Source organism: Anomalospiza imberbis, chromosome 13, assembly GCF_031753505.1.
Source record: "Anomalospiza imberbis isolate Cuckoo-Finch-1a 21T00152 chromosome 13, ASM3175350v1, whole genome shotgun sequence".
Classification (NCBI taxonomy): domain Eukaryota; kingdom Metazoa; phylum Chordata; class Aves; order Passeriformes; family Viduidae; genus Anomalospiza; species Anomalospiza imberbis.
In genome coordinates, this window is record NC_089693.1 from 11528584 (window position 1) to 11549073 (window position 20490).

The 20490-nt window shown below is 37.8% G+C and overlaps 1 long non-coding RNA gene across 2 annotated transcripts in view; it reads right to left on the reverse strand.

The window, feature by feature from the left end:
• The window catches only part of LOC137481939 (uncharacterized), a 123547-nt gene that overhangs the window by 73002 nt on the left and 30055 nt on the right, over nt 1–20490 (reverse strand). For both annotated transcript variants that reach the window (XR_011003786.1, XR_011003785.1), the window contains exons 2-3: nt 2816–2917; nt 719–841 (exon numbers count right to left, since the gene is read on the reverse strand). This is a non-coding gene — a long non-coding RNA (uncharacterized lncRNA). The remainder of the gene's footprint in view (nt 1–718; nt 842–2815; nt 2918–20490) is intronic.

Below are 20490 nucleotides of genomic sequence, written 5' to 3' on the forward strand. Positions count from 1 at the left end.
ACTATGTTTTCAGGAATACTAAGGTTTTCGTAGTGTCTATCACAACAATTGCTATTTAGGATGCAGTTGATATTGTAGAACATTATTTTTCAAGAGAAGGTGCAAGATAACTGGCCAAAGGGCAAAGCCCTCCCAGCATTACTTTTAGTGTCAACTCTATAGAGATATCTTTTTTATCTACACCCTTCTTTTTCCACATGGAACAAAGTTCCTGCTCTCTTGCAGTTTTTCCCATCTTTTCATGATCTTTCAACTATTTTTAACAAAAACCTCCCAAACCCAACAAAAGAGGATAAAAGTATATCCTTTCTAGCTGTTCAGCCAAGGGCACCTTCTACACCCAAATGTAGAGGCATTGCTGCCTCACTCCTATGCCTTCAAAAGTGCATTGGGAGAGACAGAGAATGGCTAGAATTCTTTCTGAGGTTAATTCCATGAGATCTGGCCTGTCCATGGCCTCATCCAAGGTGGATTACTGTGCTGTGTTCAGAAGGTTGCCCCTCTATCATGCTGTACTGTGCTTCCCTAAGGCTGGTTCAGGGTACCTCTGAGCAACTTACACTCTTCCTTAGCTGGTGAAATAGCACCTGTGAGCAAGACAACATTTACCATTTCCCATGTTTGGAAGCCACTAGAAATGATCACAGGAGTTACTTTTGCTGCAAAAACCAATGACATTTTACAAACTCCTTGTACCTTCACACACTGATTCTCCTACCTTAGCTTTTATTTCTCCTAGCTGTGTCCCTGGTGGTTTTGCAGATGGGCAGACTGGAAGTTCACACGATAAACATGCAGCAAAAGACAATCCATGAGTTTGCACTGCTTCAGTTACCAGGATCTGCAGAGATGTCAAAGACATGTTATTCCCCATTTGGCAATATGCTTGGACTGCTAATTAATGCAAACAGCTTGTTGTCTACAGTAATACACAATTGCTTCTCAGTGACCAAATGGCTCACAACATTTTCAACAAGCAGTTCAGGAGCCAAAAGCATTCCATAAATAAGGTGCTGACACTAAGCTTGTGTAATTTTATTTAAAGATACAATATTACAGCCATCTGGAAAGCCATTTATTTAATAACCTCCAGCAACGTGGGGCTTGCCACCTGTTAATTGGAAAATTATTGGCAAACAGGTAGCCAAAGGCATGAGTGGATCCTAGTTAGGACTAGGGAGGAAGAAAGAGACTATGACTGACTTGACTGACTTGAAATGGCTTCTTTTTTGAATCACTCAATTTTGGAAAGACAGACACATTTTTATGGAAGACAACCAAACAAAGAACAAATCCAAACAGGAAGTTTTTTACTGTCACAGGAAGGAACCAAGATCTTCTTTACACCTTTCTTGAAGAAAGCAGAAGAGTCTTTGGTTAGAGCGTGTGCCAAAATAAATAAGTTTTCATAGTGGCAGTGTTCAAATGAATCACTTGCACAACACAGAGCAAAACTCCTGCAATTTCTATCCTTCTGCTTTCCATTTGTGAGCAAGGCAATTTGAGATGCTGCTGACATGCAGGAATTCAGTTTGGAATCCCTAACCCAAATAATGTCATGGATAGTTTCAAAGATGTAGCTACCTGCAATGGTTTAAAACATAAACAGGATGTACAAATACTAATTTTCAGGGCTCAGTTATGCCCAAATCTGTATTACATACAGAGATGTAGCTTAAAAGTACCACTTGTCACAGGGGGAGATGACAGAACTGCATCCTACAAAGGAGCCAATCTTCTAGTCCTAACCTGACTCCTTACCTGCTTCTCTCTACAGCCATAAATGCTTGCTGTATTCCCCATTAGCAGCCCAAGTCTGAGCACCATTTTTCACCTGTTACTGATGCTTTCATCAATATCTCCATTCCACTGCAAGTACTACATTTCCAGTCACCTTGTCAGTGGAGCTGAGCTTTTTTCCTAGTCTACCCACCACTCTTTTGTTAAAAGCATTATTCCTTCCCTTGCTGTGTCTCATTTAAACATTCAAACTGACAGTCTATTAGGTGTTCTGGTGGCAGCTTCTTAAGAGATTGAGGCCTTTTGTGTGTCAGCCCCCTGACACACAATCTACATTTAGCAGGGAGGTGGCAGACACAAAGAATATCTTTTTTAAATTAGAGAGCAAGGCAGAGATTTGCAGAGAGTAAGAGAAAGTGTTCTGAAAACATGGCTCCTCTGGAAATGGGGTTGCAGGGTAGGGAAGCTATTTTTGAATTGCCCATGCAATCACCATATCAGGCAGTTCAAGAAGTGACACGTCTAAAGCGGGTGTAGAGGAGTTTTAACTTTAATGGTCCTTCTCATGTCTGAAGACATGAACATTGTGATGAGGGGTCCCTGGCATTTCCCTGTGCTGCCAGTGCTGCTGCTGCAGGTGGCAGAAATCAGAAACATCCCTGAAGTTATCAAAAACTGGAAGAGAAAAAGTGGGAATAGCATGAAATTGACTCCTAATTTGATAATGTGGCTTGTTCACATACCCATTTCTTCAGGTAACAGACACAGCACAGGTGGAGATGCTACTGAAAGAGTTTTCACTTACTCATATTAACAGCACATAATGACACAAACAACTCTCAAAATAAGAATAATGATGCCAGCATCTCCATAAAACCTATTCTTCTTGAGGACAATAATTTCTTGAACTTTCCAGAGTTATGATCGTTGTTATTATTACCTCTTAACACCATCCAACCATATCTATTTTTCTTTGTTCAAATAGTATCAAAAATTCATCCTTAAGCCATTTTTATTAATAGCTTTGAGCACCTAAATAAAGCAATTAAGAAAGTAATTTAAATGTATTCTTTACCTAGCTCAGATGTCACACATCTGTACGAAGTCCAGATGCTGGAAGTGATGTTTGAAATTCATAGTTTCACTCATGTAACAGATGACACAAGCCAACCTCTCCCTCTACAGGAAGAAAGAGCACAGATTAAAATAAAATATTTTAAAAAATACAATCAAAATGACTGTGAGCGCACATCTCTGTCTACTTCAGTCTCAGAATACTGTTGGAAAATCAGGTGCTCATGATTCTATCTCAGAATGTAAATGATATTTTGTAATTTGCACTGGAACTCGTGCTAATAATTTACTGTTGTTAGTAGTTACTCTTAAGAAGCACATGATTACAAAATAAATCACAGAGGACAGCCTGTCAATTTCATTCAGTAGGTACACAGAAGGAAATAATGCACTTGGGGGTGACCCTCACCTTCCCTTCACCCCCTCCTTTCCCCCTCCTTCAGTGGGCATGGGGGTCACTGAAGGATTTAGGGCAGAAACCTTCTGTTTTCTTCCCCTTCCTCTCTCTTTGGATTTTGCCACTTTCCTCATATGCTGAATGGCTATTCTTCTGTTAAAGACCTTTTTCCTGCTGCTGAAGATGCATACTGACAGCTTTTCTCTTGTCTAAAATAAGTTATTCTGTCTTCTTTTCTGGGTAAATGTACACACACAAATATCTATTTAGCTTCTTCACTGAATTTGCTGTCATTTCAGTAACATTGTAATTATTTTTTTCTTAATAAAAAAAATCAGTTCTAAATTTTATATGGCTTGTTACTAGTCCCAAAATTCATCTCAATACTACCTGCTGAAATTAATTTATTTTTTCTATGACTTCTCAAGAGGTATCCAAGTCTCACATCAACATAAAACCATAGATCAGCATCAATATTAATTTATATCTGTAGTTAGGGATAATCCAAAAGGGATTCAGAACTAAACAAGAGATTAAAATCAAACTCAACTGATTCAAAGAGCTGAGCTTTGATGATCCTTGTGGGTCCCTTCCAGTTCATAACATTTCATGAATATATCCCAGCTCCTTTATTTACCTGATCCCACAAACCATTATTTTTATTGAAATCTTCTACACATTCCTACAGAAGTTGTTCATATCTGTGACTGCCAACAACATAACATAACATAACATTGTTATCAGTTAGAGCCCATTTTATAAAGTTATAATTCCACTGGTTACCTATTGCATTCATCTTGCCTCTGTATTAAATTTTCTGCAATTTTGAGTGCCGTGTCTTCAACCTCCAATCAAAACATACCCAAAAAATGTTCTGATTTTTTTTTTAATTTCTTCACAGATATATCAAAGAGCACTGAGTAAAATGAATCTCTCCCCTTAACTCTGCACTACTGGCAAATGAAGGGATATTGCACACTCAAGAAACACTCAGCTATTTGAACTATGAGCCACAGTTATGTTATATTAATAATCTTTATAGCCACTTAAATCCAGACTTTTCCTCTAAATACTTCCCTTTCTTGATGCTTTTAATAACCACTCATAAATTATAATGTCCCTACTTTCTGCTGAGCTTACCATTTCTTGTTACTCTCATGTGGAATGGGTGAAAACGATGAAAAATAATTTATTATTAGATAAAACTAATTGTGTAACCAGCATTAAATAAGTTATTCCAGGATTATTTTTCAACTCCTTCTATGGCTTTATGTTTTATTATAATTTAGTCTGTTTCAGAAAAGAAGAATAATGCTGTCAGGAAACAATCAAAAACAGATTGCAAAATCTGTTTTGAGCAAATATGTGAGTTCTATCTACCTCTTCTTAGATTCATTCATTTCAATAATTAATATTAAAGTGCTGAAAGCATTACATTTTCTTGTCTTTAAATCTGTAAGCATTGACATAAAGTCTTCAAAAATTTAGCGCTCTATAGCTATGCTGAGAAAAAGGTGTTTTACTGCTTATAGTCATGTACATTAAAAAAAACCCACACTACTTAAATTCCAGTATCCTGCACACTTCATCAAAAAAGTCAGCACTATACATTTTTCTGCTAGCAAGTGACTGCATTAATAGCTCCAGCCAACACTGAAAACTCTGAGATCAGTAGTCAACAGACAATATAAAATGAGATAGTACAATTTTAAAGACTTTCAGTAAAACTGAATTATTCCAAAAAGCCTTGACTTATTTTCCAGACAGATATGCTACTAGAAACAGGCCTAAAGCTCTTTCCACAGCCAAAAGCCAAGACTTACATTATGCAACACCTTAGTTATCTATAATGTGTATCATGCTGAGCCATTCATCCAAGAATATCCTTTGCCTCCTTTAGGGTAAGAGGTAATTTAACCTCAGTACTAGCTCATTTCTCCCAAGATTGCCAGTCTTGTGAGAAATTACAAGATTAGCTTTACGATGAGAACAAATGTGCATTAGACAGTGAAATTTAACCCTACCTTCACCCTAGGGGTGATATACAACACTGAAGGAACAGTTTTTCTCCTAATCTATTGCAGTTTGATAAGGTGAAGCATCCTAGCTGGTATTATATGGTAAAATGTTAAGTATTTTACATTCACTAGTGGAAGCTTAAATACCTTATTGACAATCTTTTATTCCCTTCATATACTATTTCATTATAATGGCCAAAATCATTATGCAGAAATGCAGGAATACACTCCAGGAGTCAACCTGAGTAATTCAATATCCTTCACTACCAATATATTATTTCCAATCTCATCTAATATTGTATCTCTCTCTAAATCATCTTTGGAGACCATAATTGTTCACTCATTTGGTGAGGACAAAGCAGTCTCACACACAAAAGCCCTAGAACAGAGACACATCTTTGTACAGTTAGAATTTCTAAGTGCTCTTAAGACAAATACATGCAGTGGGACAGGACTTCCACAGTGCAGAACAGAGCCAGCAACACGAGTCAAACATTAACGGGGCTGTGCTTCTGTCGCTGCTGAACAGCTCTGGCTGAGCCAAGGCCCTGATGTTGTTCCTTTGGGGTTTGGTGCTCAGTTAAATGCCCTGCTGTGATTACAAACTGCCTGGATCTGACTGCCCCATGAGGATATTCACTGGCTGGGCAAGGGACACTGGAAATGGAAGACTTTTCCTTAAAGGGCTGAAGAAATCTCCCACTGTACTCTGACCCATCAGGCTGAGAGTCATGTAAAGTGTCAGAGGCCTCGTTCCCAGTGGTAACTTGAGGAAACACTGAAATAACAGTCTGGGGTCTCTACATATGGGGCTGGGGGACAGGAATGACTCAACTAAGCTCAAGTGTTTTTCTAACCCAGAAACTTCAGCGGTGAAGTTTAGAATTCCCACCTGTGTCTACTTCAGACTTCAGTGCTTTATTTTCCATCACACTTGAGCTGGTCAGCCTTTCACTCAGAAATTAAAGAATACTTCAATATGAGAAACTGGCACTGAGTTCAGGTAAATGGGATGATCAAAATGAATTAATGAAATCAGAGACAGATTTATTCTCTGTTTGTTCAAGCTAAATGCAACTCAGTCCCAAGTCATTTGATGAGATTTGTTCAAGGAGTGATTACATTCCAGCTAATTAGAAATAAAACCTACAATATACCAAATTTAACTCATCATTTTAACTAGGTCAGTAGCTCAAATGCCACATGAAACAAAATGTTAGGAAAGCAATAAGGAGTTTTGAAGTCAGAGGGCATCTTTTCTGCATATAAATAAACAAAAGATCAAAAACATGACCTATTGTTTTCTGATTCACAATATTATTCAACTCTTGGAATTTGATCTTATGCTAGTTGAATATGAAATGATTTTTTCAGAAACTGTAATTCTTCTTATTTCATAAACACTAGTTACTTGAATTTTTCTTTTTTTCCTATTAATCTTTTCCATCCCATTGACAAAGAACATTCCCATTTTTGGCCCTACAGAAAGCCTTGAGAAAACCATGCAGATTTCTGACAGAAAGCAATCAGCATTGAGACACAATTTCAATATCTCTCATACACTTTTAAAAAATTTGTTTTACTTAGATCAATTGGTGTATGACCCCAAAAGCACATTTTGTCCCAAAAATCCCAATCAAAAAGGGACCTAGCATTTGTCATACTTTCTTTATATATCACATGTGTATTTTAAAACAGAAAATTCCCTAATTTGGCAGTGCTGTCACTAATGTCACTTTACAACACATATTAAGCCAATATGATGATAACAGTCAAAGGAGGCAAGTGCACTTTAAAAACAAGATGTATCAGCTTTAGACAGGCAGCACAGAAGAGAGGAAATGTGCCCAGCAGTCACCAGTAATTGATTTAATGTGCAGTGACTGTTTTAAGTTAATAATGCACTTTTCTACATTGCACCTGTCCCATTCAGTCTCTAATATCACCTGCTTGCCACATCAGCCTCATGGCTGGTAACTTCTTATGCACCAAAATTGAAACTGAAAAATCCCTGTTTACCTCCATCCCCCCAAACATGCAGAGCTGATTTCTTTTGGCTTCCTTTTTCCTGCAGTTCTCACATCTGGAAATTATTCCTTTCCTCTTTTTCTCTTTTTTTTTAATTTTTTTTTTGATCAGTTACTGAAGCACACTCTAATACCTCCTACTTAACGTCTTTCTCTCTGACCACCTCAATAACTATAGCACATCCCACATTGTTCCTTTGCTCTGTCCAGATTCAAAAGATCAATTTCACTGACCACTATTATCATGTTTCATTGATGCTGACATTGTCCAGTGGTGCAATATGAGAATTGATGGTCAAGGCTAACTGGGGTTATGGATCAACTATGAAAAATCTGACCAGAAGAACATTAGAACCTATATATGGAATTAAAGTATTTCTTCAGGTTGGATAGCTCAGAATTTATCATCATCATCTTCTAATATTTAACATTTTTAAAATACGAAGCTTTTTGAATGGGGAAGAGGGAGGAGGTGGTAGTGAAAATCTAAAGTGATATCTATATGGTTTTATATTCTTGATGGAATAGAAATCTGGCATGTTTTAGTTCTTCCATTTGCAGCCAAATAAAAATAATCAAAACACCTGAGTAATAATAATTTTATAAAATTAGGAAAACCAAAAAAACCTCCATAAATTAACTCTCCTCCCCCAAACAATAAAATACACTGGAAAATAATTATTCCACACCTGTCATCCATTGTAGAAAGCAAGACATCCCCTTTTGCACAAACTGTGCATTGGTACTGGACACAAGCTACTGAGGGTAAAACGACCAGGACTAACACTACAGCTATGAAATGATGGTGCTCTCATTCTGTCTGGAATTTGGAAGAAACTATAGCAATTACCTGGCTCCCTGCTCAAAACAATCTTGTTTGGAAATGACTTGTTCCATTTTAATATTAATCTTTTTAAATCATCTTTTCCATAGAGATGTGCTTAAAAGACCTCAGTACACATGTGACTTGGCAAAAAGCTGTGTTATGACTGACATTTTCAGATCTGCTTTTGCCAGGACAGAACTTATTAAAACATAGTAAAAAAAAAACTTTAAAATAATAAAGAATTGAGCCGCTCTGGATCAGTTGCAAGCCCCTGATCAATTTGTAAATAAATCCATACAGCATACCAGCTAAAATTTAGTTATGCTCACAATTTAGTCAAGCTTTCCTATTGTGTTCTTGCAACTAAAACGGATTGTATACACATCTATAGAGATGTTGTCCTCCAAGTTTCTTCTCCCAAAGCAAAATACTCATTTCCCCTCCCCCTTTTCTGCCAATGGAGAATTGCATGTGAGATCTATCCTATTCTGTACAAGTCTATGTGCAGAAAACTGAAAAAAAATTTGCAAACTAATAATCTTTCTTCATTAGTGGGAAGTGAAAGCTTCTATCCATGAATCTCTCACTCTTTCAAGTGCACAGTAGGGGCTAATAATGAAATAATTAAGCACACACAAGCATTAAGCTAATACCTAGTGTTGCAGCCACTCTTTTTCCATCACTATTATATTTCCAAGTAGTCTTCAATCTTTCCTGTAAACAGCAGTGCAATATCTTGGTGGGGACAGCTTTTCTTTCAGACTGAAGGAACATTAGAAGGTCAATAGATTTTTTTTACCAATTCCTTGGTCTTACAATAGTACACCTGCTATTGTTGCATCAACAGAGGCCCATTCTACTGTCTCTTATTTTAAATTAACATGGAATAGTTTGCAATGCACACAAACCCCAGTAGTTTACAGAAGTGCTATCTAATCTAAAAATACCAATAGTACTGAGAACTAAGTGCAGATCCATCTTCACTTCTCATCACTGTGCTTAAACCCCAGAGTTTAAATAGCATCTCAGATGTCAGGGACAAGGCACTGCACATATATCCTGCAAGTTAAGGATGGAGAGAGAGCTCCAGTGCTACACAACTGTGCTTCAACCAATCCAAGTTACACAATACACAATCTTGGAAAATATTACATGTTTAGCAATAAACACCAAATTCCATTAAGGGGATTATTGCATTTTCCATCTCTGCAGCTACTGCATGATTCAGCCAGGGAAATAAAACTAGCTGTATGAGAGGATTGCCTTTCTTCAGTTGCACACATAATTAAATACAAAAGAAAAAAAAAAAAAAAGGCATAATAATTTTTAAGTCATTTTCAACAATTTTTTCCTGATGTGCAACAAACAGCTCTCACTAGAGAGCAATGCTTTGGCATTCCAGAAATAAACAGCAGACAAATAGACAAGAATGTGAATTTTTCATTGTTAGTTTAACATCTTGAAAACTGGAGGGTGGTCACAGACAGCTACAAGCCGTGTCTTACCTTTCTACAACCCCTCAGAGCCCAACAAGTTTGAAGCTATTGGAAGATACACAGTTCCAGGGACATCACAAGTAATCTTCTCTTATGAGAATCTTCACTTTGCAGGCATAAGGTTTGCCAGAACAGGCTTACATGAGCATCTCTAGCCCTCCAAGAGGTTATCAAAACCTTGAGAGAAAGAACAGTAGAGAGAAGCTGGGGAGAACAAAAGATTTCATTGAGAAGTTCCTGTCCAAAAGGAGGAAAGACTTAAAGTGACTTTATTTTATTTTCTTTTCCTAAGAAATAAAGAGAAAGAGAAAAAAAATATACAGCAGAAATGCATCTAAAGTCACACTATTTTTAAATGCAAACAAAACAGGAGCTGCAGGGAAACGCATCTGGACTCTCTGTTGATGGAAAGCAAAGCTTTCATATGACTTCAATTATTACTTCCTTTCTGCAAAATCTCCCTCACTGCTGGGACAATGAATGCTCTTTTAAACACAGTAGCACAGATGGAGTTTCTGAAAGATCTCCTAAAGAACAAAGGAAAACATGGAATTGGGAAACTTAGGTTAAAATATTCTCTTAAGAGTAATATCTTATCTTTACAAACCACTAGAAATACTAAATAACCACAAGTTCCTGTGAACTCCTGAATGCCACGTGAGTCAGATTCACTCCTGCAGCACAGGGCTGTGCAAAAGTACACACAGGGAGGAATTATCACAGTGAACAACACTACTTCCATCACACTCCCTCAGGGCTTCTGCTTTCAGTGGCTAGCAGAGCCTCCACCACAACCTTGCTGGCAGACACTGTCTCGTGCAGGTGAGGAATCAATAAATTTTGCAGCTTCCCAGGCTAAACTCAGCCTCCAGCCCCTGAATGAATGCATCTCCAGCTCCTGCCAGCTGCTGTTGATGCTGTTCACCATCATCTGAGACTACATCCTCCACTACCTCTCCTACTTGCTGCATGTCCTACATTTCCCTGCACTGCCCAACTCACAGCAGGGTGACATTTCAGATTGCACAGGGGACTCATCCAGTGCCTCTCCAGAGATTACAACCCATAATTCACCAGTTCTTGATTTAAAGTCAGAGCAACACACAGGTCAGAATCATACCTAACTCCCATGTTCTGCATAATAAACACACCAGGCAAGTGGCTGGTAGCCAGCAGCTCATAAATTTGAGTACCACCTCTGCTGCCTTGCAATTTACAGCAGCCTTGGATGAGTCTTCCTTGTGCAAGCTGGAAAGCTGTGCTTAGAACCCCAATATTTTTTTTTTATTATACTAGACATAGAAATCCATATTTAGTAATGTGTCATATCTACAGAGCCACAAACAGGCCGGAGGTCCAACAGTACTAGTGAACATAAGAGGTTTCCAAATAACTTCTAATGAGCATCCCAACATAACAGTCCTTGCCTCACCATCCCTGTTAAGCTTCCCTGTAAGATAAGGTGGTGTTTGCATACTGAATGAAACTTTCCATGTTACTGATTTTCATCCTTATCCAATAAACATGGTTTTGGTGATTTGTAATTTTTGTTTTTTGGTTGGTTCTTTGGTTGTGCTTGGGTCATTTTAGTTCTTAAACAGAGAATCTTTTCTGCAGGTAAAGGTTAGTGGTACTGTTAGTTTTAATGAAACACTAGACCCTTCACCTTGAATTCTCAGATTGAATCTCTACATTTACATATGTATTTTCCACCTGCGGTCACTAAATTAAGCAAACTGATTTAAGAAAGTGCAGGAGGTTGTCTGTCAGTCACTATTTTGTGAAACCAGCTCACACACCCACTGAATATTGTGTGGCCATGCAAATCAAATAGCATGATTTCACATTTATATTGGGCTCACTTTAGTAAACCCTCAGCACCATGCACTCTTCCCCTTTAATCCATAACTCCATTTCATATTAAATTTAACACTTCAAAACCAGTTTTCTAATTCAGTATGAACACTTCATAATTACATTTTTCTTAAAAGCTGTAATAAACTTTATTTAAGCAAGTGCTTCCCGTTTTATTGCCAACCCCAAACATTGTTCATTTGCAAGCACAAAGTGTCCTCTTGACACGATAATGAAAGTGCATTCATACATGTCAGCTGGAGCAATTATGTACTTCAGATTTCAACGCAACAAGTATCATTCAGGCTTTTCTGCTGACACTTTCAAACATGACATGCATATTAAAATTAATACCTACAGTGCAAATGCGGTTCACTTCAACTGCAGGTTTGCCAAGTCCCCCTGAAACGTGGGCACAGGAGAATGGGCAAAATCATTTTATAAACAGGCCTACCAATTCCAGAATATATTCAGATGAATTTACTGTTGTTCAATTACCTCTGCAGCACCTAATACAGGAAGAAACAAAGAAAGCCTCAGAAGAGAGCCCTGGGCTCTATTAAGGTTTAAGAACATCTCAAGCAGTCTCACAGTGCCCTGGGCACACAGGGTGGGTCCCTTTCCCTGGAGCATTTCTCCATTCACTAAAGCCACCTGGCCCAGTCTCCAGCAGTGCTTGCAGCTCCGCCAGAGGAAGCTTGGATGGGAACTGAGAGATGTATCTGGAAAGGCAGATTACATGCTACTGCCTGGAGCACAGAGATTGCTGGAATAATGCTGACTTATTGAAAAGGGGAAAAAAAGTGATTACATTAAAATTGCATTTTAAAGGACACTTCTTTTCTATACATCCCTGAGTGGCCTCAAACATATTCCATCCTCAGAATTTACAGGAGAAAATTTGGATTATTTGTTTCCCATTATTTTATTGAACTTTTCAGGTTTTTCTTTTTTCCAATGTCTCCAGGTCTCAAGAGACCAATAAAAATCCATGGAAAACCACTACTTCCTTGAAGAGGAAAAGGCCCACCTAACTTCACAGAAAGCAAAACTCCACAGGCACAACCTGCTTTAAATGGAATTCCCAGCTGCAGCACCAGATGCCCCAGGGCCCCAGTTTCCACCTGGCTTCTGACTAATGGTACCTGTGATTTCCTGTTTTACAGAGCTGTTCTGAGGATCACCCGTCATCTAAAAGCACCCCATGGATCTGAAGTGAGAGAAACAGGAGGATTGCTGGTGTTCTGCTCACTGTTGCACGTGGAATGTCTGATTAGGAGTGTGCCTTTCACCAAAATACATTCTTACAGGACAGAATCCAACAGCAGAGAGCAGAACTTGGAACTGCTTATCTCTGCTTCATCTTGCCCATCCTTCAGACCCAAGCAAAAAAAAGTACCCTAATAAATCTGCGTATTGCTTCAAATATCCAGCATAAAATTTCACCATGACACCACACTACAGTGAAGCAAGGACAGGTTTAGCCTTCATTTCAAGGAACAAAGGCATTCTCTCTGTAAAAGATCATGAGAACTGACAAACTCAACCATTACCAATCATAGTTCACAGGGCTCAGGGAGTAAAACATATTATTGATACAGTAGTTAGGGCTCCAAAGTATTACAAGAAACAAAGAAAAACTGAAATTATTTATACAGAATTGTGTTACCTGAAGAATAGCCAGGTAAGTGAAAAAGATAATCCAAATCCTAATTGACCTGTATACCAGGGAAAACATAATGCATATTCAAGCAACAGGCTCAGCCAAACTACAGCCCTGCCCTGCCACAGGCACTGGGTTTCAGCCATAACTGCGTCAGTTCCAACCACTCCTGCTTGGTGTTATGGCCCTTAGTTTTATTAATTTTAACTATTTTTCTATTTTAATCTACATTTCCATTGTCACTGGAAGCAAACTTTGAAAATTGTAATTAGGATGGCAGGTGGAAAATAAAAAAAAAACACTTAAAATTTAATGCTTAATTTCCTCTATGGGAACTCCAGAGGCACAAGTAATGGTTCATTGGAAACAAGTCATTATGCTAAACATCTAAGGACAGAAATAATCTAAGAAGCTCCTACATCTTATGAGCTTGTTTACAACAGGATTTGGCTTTGGAATAATTTATAGACTTTAGTGTTGTCTGCAATTACTCCAGTGAGAAAAAAGTTACACCACACATGCACACACACACAACTATCCTGCATAAAATAATTGTGCACCTGTCAGGGAATATAATTAATCTTTCTGATTCTATACATCCTAATTTTTTCAAGTATAACAGAGAGGAAGAATATGATTGAGAGTGCAAAGCAGAATACAAAAAAAGTCTCCAGTTTTGTTATATTTGCAAATCTTTGGGTCAGATGTTATCTATGAAATCACACAGATTTGATGGAACCACCTTGATAGATGGTTCACACAAACCATCAACAAATTAATCGGCAATAAGTTAATCTTCTTTATTTGTACCTAATTTGAAAAATAATAAGAACAGTTGTTAAATTAGTAATAGCAATAGAAAGTTATATGGAATTAAACTGCTTTGCCAGAAACTGGCCAAGCCTAAAATACATAATGGCACTCACTCAGTCACTGATGTAGCACAGGACATGCCTAGCAGTCTTCAGCGTCCCAGCTGCAGGGCCATGGGGACCTACCCTTTATTGGGTAAGAAATGCAAAGGTCTTGTCCCATCTGCAGTCATTTGAGATCACTCCTATCCAGGCAGGGATTCCTGTTGTCTCCACACCCCACACAGTGCTGCACAGGCAAGGGCACTTCTCACCACAGGCATGTGATGAAACAGCAGCTCCCTCCACGTGTTCATTTGCATTTGCTGTAGATCATCTGTAGGTTTGCTGTGACACCAGCCATATCTCACTATCACTCTTACAATTCTCAGCTGCCAGCCAGAATAACTTTTTCCAGAATAGTTTTTAGATGCACTCAGATCTGACTTACCCAACTGTATCATCAGTATATCTTGTGCAAGAAAAGCTTTTAATGGAGTTTTCCAAAATAAGACAAGAAGCAAATCCCAAAAGAAATGAAAGCTCAGTTTTCATGTATTGTTTTTATTCTCAGTTCTGAGTAAAAATCTGTCAAACCACAGACTGGCACATCCAAGCACCAAACTCCCCTGCTTATCAATAGGTCAGCTCTATGAGCATAGAGCCACAAGGCAAGGTCCCTGGGGCTGTCTTTGAAGTGACCTTAACCTGATACAAAGATGACACGAATAGGAGAGAGAAAGAATTTTATCTATTTGAGATCTCAGAGCTTGAACACTGTTAAAAAAAAAAAAAAAAAAAAAGCAACCATAAAACCATAAAAACACCACTAAACAGCTTGGCAAAAGTGCCAAGATATTCTTAGTTATACATAACAGGTTTGAAATTGCAAGCATTTTTCTCCATGGATGTAGATTTTTTTGCTAATTTGGTAATTTTCACCATGCTATAGACCCCTGACAGTACTGCCTTTTCAATTACAGTTGTTTTTCAAACATATTCCTTTCCCTGGCCAACTTACCTTTAGAAGTACAGTCAGGCTAGTAGAAAATCTTAAGTTTTTGTCAACATATTTTTAATTCATTTGAAAAATTCTAAATATGTTGATTTTTTTTTAAACAATCATTTATCTGCAGGCAAAAATAATTATATTAGATACCCTAATTTCAGTATAACAGCATACCTGAGAAGAGTTGTCTTTTCACCCATGCAGATTAACAATTCACAGGATCCAGGAAGCCACCAGCTTTTATAATGAGATGTGCACTTCAAAACACATTAGAACCCAAAATTGTGGTTTATGAAATAACTCAAGATTCCCCTGGGAAATTCATTCTCGTGCACTGTGGGCTATAGTTCAGTGAAGGCACAGTCTGGGCTGTGGCAGAGCTGCCCTGCACACCCAGCTCGGGTACAGGTGGATCGAGCCCCCAGCACAGCACAGCAGCTGCTCTGTGCACTCAGTCCTGCTGACAGGACACCAGCTGTGCTCCATGGACAGCAGAAGGCACCTGAGCACAAACCAGACAACTCCAAGACATCCAGACTTCATCTAAACTATGGCTACAGATACATGGACCATGCTGCAAGACTCTCAGAAATCCTGGTCAAATATTGTCAAATGGAAAATCCCCATGGTAGCAGAATTTCTCATCAAGAAAGACAACGTGTCCAGGAATGCTGGCAGTACAGCAGCTGTGCCTAAAGCAGTCCAGGCCTGTTGTCACAACTAGCTAATAAAGCCAATATAAGCCAATTGAAAACACAGGATAAATAATCTAAAACTAACCTGCTGCGAGCAATTCTGCCACTAACCTAAGAAAAGCCCAAGATGTATTTACAGTGCCATATCATAATTGACTAACAGCTTTTCATTATCATGCAACAATCTAAAGATAGGAAATGCAGATGAGCTACAGCAGACTTTCTTTCCTCCAAGAAGCCAAGCTGCAATGGACCATGCACAATAAAATTAGAACACAATCTAAATATCTAAATATGGAGTCAGTTGTTCAGATCATTAGCAAAAGCTTCTGTTCTCTGCTAAGATGGAATAAGTACCGATGATTATTTTGTTACACAAACTAATTCCCCTGGCTATCATCTGTCTGTTAAATTAACGTATTTAGGATTTGAACTAAGGCTGTGATGTCAAACAGAAGACAGACTACAAGGAACTGGTACTTAATAATGGCATTATTACAACTTAATTCTATTAATCATGTGAAAGGTTATACAAAGCTTTTCACTCCCACGTTCAGAAGGGACCAAACATCCTCACCTCCCCTCAACTCTTTTGTCATCCCTATCTCATTCCACTATAATTTCTTTACATTCCATTGAATGGCATGAAATGCAGGTAAAAGCAGACAGGCCTTTCCAGTAATCCTCTAAGACAGAGTGGTTTTTGAGATTATTTTTCCCTGAAGAAACACACAGCTTTCCTTTCCTCCAACCTGTTTTCAAAATCCTTTATTCTCAGCTCAATAAAAGGCAAAGGATCACTGATCAGAGCAAAACTGCTGTAGCTGTGTGAAAGACACTGCTGGTAAAATACGGTTCACTTGTTGAAGTATACTGAGATGGGCCAGCAGGAAATGAGAACCATTCTACCTGTCTGTTTCTTGAATCACTTGGCTCTTCACACAGCTTTCTTCATGGCATCTTTATTGCGTTGTTCTTTTTGCCTTTCTATTCCCCAGCGGAGAGACGTTTCTGGGTTCATTTCAGTAATGTCAAAATAATTGAATCAAAACCAAGAATGAAGTATTACAAGAGCTGTGTCTTGATGAATTTATTATTAGAGTAAATGATAAGAGTTCTTAAATTTCCCAATAGACCCCTCAAGTTCAAAAACCAAGCAGAAAGCATACAGAAAAACACACACAATAATATTAATACCATCTTCACCTTTCCCAAGTGCTCGCTTTTATCATATAGAAATCTACACAGAAGGGATCAGAGCAGATGCTTATTGTTTTACATTGTTACCAAGTCAATTATTCTACCCTAAAGCCTGGTTTCAATTACTGTAAATCAGAAGTGATTCCCCTAAAAGTGATGGGTGCCATGCTCACATAAATCTGAAAAAGGAAAAGCAGGGCAGGTTCCTGGCCTTGAGAAAGTTCAAGGGGAACCTGCCTAATGGTTCTAAAGTCATATTCTTTTATATTATTTGCTTTTATCAAAGCTAATGAGAGTCCAACTGCAGATCTGCTGGAAAAGAATAATCATGCAGAACAATTTAGGCAATAGTCCAAAATATACTGATAAATTGTTGGTGTTACAAATGACACAAGCAAACTGATTGTCGGCTTCAGCAGCTATGAGGAGACAGAGTAATATTTAAGGATATCTCTGCACTTGATTATTTTTTTAAGGCAATAAACCCTAGAAATTCAAGATGCAAAAGGAGATCCCAGTTCTCAATTATTTGTTAAAAATAGTAAAAGGATAAAAACAAGATTCTCTCTGAACTTTAGTGTCACACATCAGAAGCTTTCCAGAAATTTCTCTGACATGCTCCTGTTCTTAAACAATATAAGTTTACTGTTACGTCAAATGAATTAGTTACACACATTTAAAACAGACTTTGTCAGTCGTGTAAATTTAAGATATTGGCCTGTAGCAGATTTAAGTTGAAATAAATGTGCTATACAATTTTGCCTTTGCATGAAAATTATAGATGAAGAGGCCAAGACATACATAATTTAAATTCTCTTAGATTTTTTTTAGCTGCCTAGCATAGTATTTCTAAGACAAACTGAAAAATGGTGCTTAGGGGATTGGCAAAGATATTGTGGTTCGAAACAAATATGCTCACAATATATAAAATGAATACTTATAGCTTATTTCAAATTTTGAAGAGGAGAGAGAAATGTTGTTTAGTTATTTAACTATTTTTCTGCATATTGGCATATGAATTCAGGACATATGCATGCAGCTGCATGCATGTTACCTAATACATCAGCAAGTGCCATGCATCTTGAGACAGGACATTTTGGGAGAGTTTATACAGGGGTGCAGCAGTGCAGCCTGGCTCCTGGGCTTCAGCAGCCTAAATTGCAGCACATCCCAAGGGAAGGTGTATAGCCTAATGGCAGAGTGAAAATTGAATCCTACACATTTCTGTGTCTTTTTTTCCTGAATTCTGTACAACATCCAGTGCTTTATTGCAAAAAAGCAAAAAAACAAGCTTCTTTTCTTAGTTTGATGGATGTTCTTCAATATATGCAAGTACAGAGACTGAAAAACTAATCTGAAAGGTTTTAAATTGAACATGAGAACCATTGCTTATCATAAACATGGCTCCAAAGTTGTGGATTAAGCTTAGAGTCCTTTTATAACTCATAATTTAAAGCTCTGTTTCTTTAATTTTAAGCTAATTGTAAATATATCATTTGGAGGCTGAACTCTCTGGTTTGGGGCTTACTGAATTCTGACACTTACCTAGCACTCATGGCACATCTTGACTTTACCCCTTCTCTTTAATTATAAAATGCTATTCAGCACTGCCTTTTGCAAATCATGATCTTTTGTACATCTCCTTCATAATTATAACAAACTTCCTAACCCCTCAGCTGACAAGCAACATTACAGGCCTGTCAGGTTTCTGGTGATAATGTCTTATTCTACAATGCCATATGAATAGCTGTCCTTTGAGGATCAGAAATGTACAATATGCACTGCTTCAATGTGAAAAGATAAGATTAAACTACAAGGAAGGCAATTAAATGCTTAGATCACATTAATAAAAGCATTTCTTCTGTTTACCCTGGTGTTATCACTGCCTACAACATTGAGCAGTGTGTTTGTTTTGCTGACTAAAACATGAGCTGAAAACTCAAAAAGGGATTAAGGAACTGTTTTTCAAAGAAGACAGCCCAAACTATTTTTGTTCACTGCCTTTTTCTTCTGATGTATTGAAAAATTTTGCACTTCAAGGGACAAATCTCTGTGTAGAAGAAACTTCAACCTGTCTACAAACAAATCAACATGCATTAAATTCCTTTGAACTTTGACATTCCTGTTGAAATTTGTGGTTCATTTTATAGCACTAATGGTTTAGTATTTTTCTTCATAAAATCATACTAACCTATAAATAAAAATCATATTTATTTACCTTAATTTGACCACCATGTTCTATAACTGATACTGATGGAAATCAGAGCCTCTCCAAGCTTAATATGTTTCTTTCAGTATTAAGATAATTAAATTTATATAATATGATACTAGAAATACTGCTATAAGGTACCTGCTGCTGCTCAAATGTAGTGAAATTTATGGCTCTTTTTATTTTTGGTTTTAAAAGATTCCTTAAGTCTTTTGGATTGCTACTATCTGCCATATTAGTCACATAGGTTCCAAAGCAAAAGAGGCAATAAATTACCTGGAAATCTATCTTTGAATTATTTAAAAGTTTGAAGAATTTTGTCTTTGTAATCATGGGCATGTTACCTAGCAATATTTCAGAAAAAAACTGAGAGACTTGAAAATGATAATTCAATATACTGGGGGGGGGGAAACAATCCAAAAAGTGGCTGAAACCAGAAAAGTGCTCAGTATTGGCAGAGCTGCCCAAGCATTACTTTATTGTTTGCAAAGGTGGTGTGGGCAGCAGAGCCATCCCTGCAGAAAGCACCAGGTGCTGAGAGGAGGCAGAGCTTCCTCTGCACCATGGCAGGACAGAGCTGTGGCCATCAGCCTCATCCCCCAGCACAGCTCTCACACCAGGGACAAAGCTGATGTTTCACAGCCCACCTGGCTCAGGGAAACAAAGAACAGCTCTGCTACATGGCTTCAGACTGGCTAGCACAACAAGCCCTATGAGCTGTCACAGTGCAGATAATACTCAGAGTAGTCAATAAGCCACAGCTGACTTGTTTAATAAATCTTTAGGCCTGTAAATTAGTCTCTGAAGGAAATGTGTCCACCGTTTGAGTTATTTAAAGGGAGGATGCATGAAATACAAAAAACTATTCTGTGGGGATAAGCCTATGCTTACAGGAACATCAACTACATTATCTATTAAAGCTGTTTGGTGTCCAGAAGATGAGTCAATTTATATGAAAGTTAAAAGTGAGAAGTTATTCAAAGTGTTTTCAATTTGTGCTGAACTGTTAATACTTCTTTACAGCAGAAATAAGATTACGAGTGGGCTTGTTTTTTAAATGATTCCTTAGAATCAGGGCAAAAAATCTCCTAAGCAGACACCTACTGACAAGCAATTACATACAATTGTGTAATAGCAAAGAGCTGGAAGACTATTCCTCTATGAAAAGAAAGATTTAAAATTATTGGTTTTGTTGAAAGGCTTTTAATATGCTGCATATAAATCCATATATGCAATTACAGTCACAGTGCGGCCACATGGTAACTTGATTAAAAATTTGATTAAAGGAATTAAAACTATCAAGTTTTAGACTGAGATACTGCAAGGAATGCTTCCATCAAATCTCCATTTCATGTGTCAGCGACCTTAGTTAGCACCAGAGCTCTGCAAGGCCATGCTGTTCTGTACCACACTGACAGCATCTCCACCAAA